At 48.3% G+C, this 5,211-nt stretch overlaps 1 long non-coding RNA gene across 1 annotated transcript; it reads left to right on the top strand.

Moving 5' to 3' along the window:
* The first annotated feature begins 527 nt into the window (after positions 1–527).
* LOC147648711 (uncharacterized) lies at positions 528–4,692 on the top strand. Its single transcript, XR_015279980.1, has 2 exons — positions 528–677; positions 1,943–4,692. It is a non-coding gene; the product is annotated as an uncharacterized LOC147648711 (long non-coding RNA).
* The last annotated feature ends 519 nt before the right edge of the window (positions 4,693–5,211 follow it).

A 5,211-nucleotide genomic window follows, 5' to 3' on the forward strand; every position in this document is an offset into this window, starting at 1 on the left:
GGCGGCGGAGCTCGGAGGCGGCCCCAGCGCAGCGTCCCGGGCACAGCGCAGCCACCTCCGGCCTCCCGACACGAAGCGGGACGAGCCAGCGCTGCTCCGCCACCGCCTCCTGCCGAGGCCCCAGCGGCAAGGAGACCGCGGGCAGCCGCTCCCGCAGCGCCCTCAGCCCAGGGCCAACACGGGCCGGCCACGGCACAAGCCACCCGCCACAGCCCCCTGCCGCCCCCTCCCGGGCCCGCAGCGAGCCCCGAGCCCCCGCAGAACCGAGCGCGGCTCCCACCTGCGATGGCCGGGGCCGCCTCCGAGCTCCGCCGCCGCCTCACCGGGCTCCGGCCGCTGCTGCCGCCGCTGCCGGGCCCGCACAGACGCTCCGGCAATGGCGGCTCTCCTGCCCCACGGCCGCCCTGGGGGCGCCAGCGGGGCCGGGCTTGTCCCCGCTTTGCCCAATCAGCGCGCGCCAGAGCCACGAGTGACGGCAGAAGCAGCCAATGGCAGCCAGCCACGGGCTCTGCACACGGCACGGCCTCGCCTGCCTTGGGCTGATCTCGGCCATTTCTCGGCCCCCTGGGCTGAGGAGCGGCCCCGGCGCTGGGCCCGGCCCGGGCAGGAGGCCAAGGAAGCGCCGCTGCGCTGAAGCGCCGGGAGCTCGGGGTGCCCGGGAGCTGAGGGAGCTGGGGGTGAGTCCGGGATGGAGCAGGGGATGCCGGAGCGAGGCCAAAACTCTGTGACTCTCCTTCCTGTCCCGGGCGGGGAGCAGAACAGTCAAGGAAAGGCTCGGGGGTCGGGATGGGGGTAGGGACAGTTCAATCCTTGGTCACGGGCACAGCACACCTGACTTGGGGAAATTAAATTGAATTTATTATCCAACTTTTCAGAGAAAGAAAATTAGAAGTAATTCCTACGGAAATCCATCTTTCCCCCCAGCTGTCCCTCCTTCCCGGGCTTAACTTTGTGCCCCTCTCCGTCCCCCTCCCCGCCCAGAGGCACAGGGATGGGGGTCACAGTCCGGTCATGTCACTGCCTCCCCCTGAGGGCCAGGAATCCTTGTCCTGCTGCAGCCTGGGGTCCCTCGCAGGGGCCAGAGTCCCTCAGGACCAGGCTGCTCCAGCGGGGATGGCCAGGGGGATCCCCGAGTCCGGCCAGGAGCCACTTGCATGGCTGTGCAGGGGCTTCTGCCGGGCTCGGGGCCTCTCTCAGGCACCCCCTGCTCCGGCCCGGCCTCGTTGCCCCCCTCACCCCCCATGCAGCGAGTGCCCGGGCAGGGAGATGCACGATTTTCCCGGGGCTGAATCTTGGTGTTTTTGAGCTTTATTGGGCTAAATGTTGGTGTTGTTTTTTTTTTTTTGGGGGGGCAGAATCTTTCTATTTTGGAGGGATACTAGATTTTTTGTGTTTTGGAAGTTTTTGATCTGTCTTTGTTAGCGTTCAGGAACACACATAATCACAGACTGATTGTATGCAGGTGCTTTATTGTAGCATGCAGGAACTGGGGGTATCAGCAACCCAAATCTACCTCCATCGTCTTTGTCCAAAGTGCACATGTTTATACAATTTCAGCTGTAGCAGTAATCACTATAACAACCTTATCAATATTGCTTCATTAATATTGCTTCATTAACTTTTATCTATATTGCGTCATGAGAGTTAGCTCATCCTTGCATGAACATGTCCGAATCTTATCTCTGGGTGGGTATCTTGGAGACCCCAAGTACCAGTTCCCGTTACCGTAAACATTTCAGCTTGCTAGATCATCCCCAATACCAAGCATTCTTGTGGCCTACCTCTACATGATTTTTAGAAACATTTTCAGAAACATTTAACCACATAGTAACATATTTCCGTCCTTTGAAAACATTTCACTTTACTATAATAAGTGTAATGCTTTCACTATATACAGTCCTTTTTCTGTATTTATACTTGATGTTCATCTTCGAATCCACAGTTGTCGTAAGCGTTGTTACACTCTGGAGGACTTGGAGATGACAAATGTGGATGTGGATCCCTGTCCCGTGTCAGCGCCTTTATTATCTTCTGGTTCCAGGTTCCTCTTTTCTTTATCTCTCCTTTCAAAACTGCATAGATTAAGCAGATTGCTAAGAACACAATCAGTAGGATTATCAGACTCTCAAGAATAGATTTGATTTATGAGCTCACATTCCATCCTAACCCTTCAAAACTTTTATCTACCCAACTTGTGGTCAGATCTTCCCTCTCTTTCTGTGCTTCATGTTCTATTTGTTTTAATGGATTAATGTTGTGTTCTACATCTGCAGTTCCATTTGGGATGTGGATGCAGCAGTGATCAATTTGTCCTTTTAGGTACCCGCACACTCTGTGTTCTTTCAACAATAACATATCTAAAGCCAATCTGTTTTGCAGGGTCATTTTAGTTGTGGCTTGTAATTGTACATTTAGCTCTCTAAATCCCTCTTTGGTAACTCTTGCCAATCTTTCTACCTGGCCTGTAAGTTTGTACAACATCTTTCTATTTGTTATAATTTGCTATTGGACCAAACAAGGATTCCAGAACCCACTTAAATTTTATACTACTGCCTGGGGTTCCTGCCATATTTCTTCATCTTCAGCTTTGTTTTCCTGAACTTCTCGTCTTGTCCTTATTTGCAGAAGTTCATGCTCTCCCTTGAATGGGGACCTTTTCCAAATTGGGCATAAGGTGGGGAGGCCTAAAGTAATCTCTTTTACTTTTTCACCTTCAGGCAAATGTGTTGTCCAGGTGCTGTCGCTTGCTGCCCACCAAATTGCCCTGGACTCTGAACTGTACTTGTGCTCCATATTACCTTTTGGATCACTTGTCCTATCTTGTCATTTATTTCACCTTGTTTATGTGTGATTCCTCTGCAGGCACATCCAATTTTCAGAGCTACCACAAGTGGTGGCATTTGTTTTATTTCTTCATCATCAGAAGTACAGTCATAAGTTTTGTTCCATTCCCACCAATTCACTTTGTCTGCCTCCATTCTACTACTGGTTGCAGTGTTCCATACCCCTGGATCTGTTTCACTTTCAGAGCCTTCCCACTTAATGCACCAAGGGCTATCTGCCATAGATTGGAATTTCTGAAGCCCACTCATTGCCCATGCACTGTCCCAAGCTTCAGCCCGATCTTTTCCTTCCTGTCCTTCACACTTCCACTTCGATACTGGAATCTTTTCTTTAATGACCTTTGCTATCTTTTCAGAACACCATCCATAATTCCCTAATCCCCCATACCAGCCTAATTTTGGTTCATACTTTCCTCCATTTTCATGACAATCCCATAGAAATGAATACTTTGTCTTCACAGCATTTTCAAACACTGTCTTATTTGGGTACTCGTAATCTATTTGCAATACACAGCTCACATTTTCATTTTTATTCTTTTGTATTTCAGGTAATTTTGATGTTATAATTCCCCAATTTTTTTGGTCTCCTGCTGCCTTTGGTATTGACAGACAGGCAGTTATTTTGCTGGTGTTTTGCATGTTGGCCAAATCTTGAATTAATCCAATCATCCCATTTTTTGCCTGAATAGTATTAGAGACTTTTATCACTTGTGGTTCTGGCTGCACCCCCACATCCCTCTTCATTCTCAAATGAAGAGTTGTCAGCTGATCCTTTTGCTTTTCACATCCCAAGATAACATTGATTCCAACTGATGGCACTAAAGGCCATGAAATAATCACCAATACAGTCACTAGCAACCTAGACATTTGAAACAATCAAACCCGCTTTATCTGCAGCTTTGTTGGCCCTACAGTTTGTGCAGTCCACAGTGCAGGGGAAACCTTCTTCACCCTGGTGTAATGTATGCAGGGATCCAGTCCAGCTCCTTTGACTGCTGTCAAGGTAGTTAACAGTACCTGACAGGGTCCATTCCCCCTTTCTTTTAATGGTTCTTCCTTCCAGCTTTTACCGTACACTTCATCTCCCGGGGGGATGTCATGAACTGGATTCTCAAGAGTCAGCGGCCTGTTCCACACAAGGGTGCTCCGAAGTCGAGCTCGAGCTTTTCCAAGAGACAGAACATAATTCTACACCTCTTGCTTCCCTGTAACATGTACATTTGGATTAGGTTCAGGGCATTCATATGGTTTCCCATCCAGTATCTCATAAGGACTGACTGACATCCTGCTTCTAGGCTTTATCCGAATCCTCAGCAGTGCTATTGGTAAAGCTTGTGGCTGCTGCAATTTAGCCTCTTGGCATCTTTTGCTGATTTGCCTCTTCAATGTCTGATTTATCCTCTCTACCTGTCCACTGGATTGGGGTCTCCATGGTGTATGGAGATGCCAAGCTATTCCCAGTAACCTACTCACCTCCCTCACTACGGTGGCTGTGAAATGTGGGCCCCTATCTGATGATATTCCTAGAGGCACCCCAAATCTTGGAATGATTTCTTGCAGTAACCACTTGACTGTCTCCTTTGCTTGATTTGTGTGACAGGGAAGAGCTTCTGGCCATCCTGAAAATGTGTCAACCCCTCCCAATAGATATTTCTATCCTTGAGTTCTTGCTAATTCTACAAAATCTACTTGCCAATAATCTCCTTGTTCTACTCCTACCTGAATTTTCCCTAATTGTGCCTGTCATCTAGCCACTGGATTGTTCTTTAAGCAAATTTCACATTTTGACATTACTGATTTTGCCATTGTTAACATCCGTACTAAAATTAAATTTTGTTTTAACAATTTCACCAATGTCTCTGCACTCCAATGACATTTGTTATGTTTAATTTGTAGAACTTCTCTCATTATCAAGGGGGGTGCCACTACTTGTCCCTGTGTAGTCACATACCACCCTTCTGAATTCTTCTGTGCATTCAGTGAGCATCCCAATTTCTCATCCTCTATTGAATATTTTGGTTCTGGGGGTAAATTGAATTGAGATACATTAGTTTTTAAAGGTATCAATGCCATTGCAGTTTGCACTTCTCGAGCAGCTTGTCGGGCTGTCCAGTCTGCTTTCCGATTTCCCTCATGAATTTTGGAGTTTCCTGATTGGTGAGCTTTGCAGTGCATGATTGCTACTTGCTCGGGCTTTTGTACTGCTTTTACTGATTGCAGGACTGCATCTTGATGTTTAATGTGTGTGCCTTGAGGAGACAGCAGTCCTCTTTCTTTCCCCAGTGCTCTGTGTACATGCAGTACTCCAAAAGCATACTTTGAGCCAGTCCATATGTTTACCCTTTTCCCTTCACTTAATTCTAGTGTT

Source organism: Cyanistes caeruleus, chromosome 31 (genome assembly GCF_971803275.1).
Source record: "Cyanistes caeruleus chromosome 31, bCyaCae1.hap1.1, whole genome shotgun sequence".
NCBI lineage: Eukaryota > Metazoa > Chordata > Aves > Passeriformes > Paridae > Cyanistes > Cyanistes caeruleus.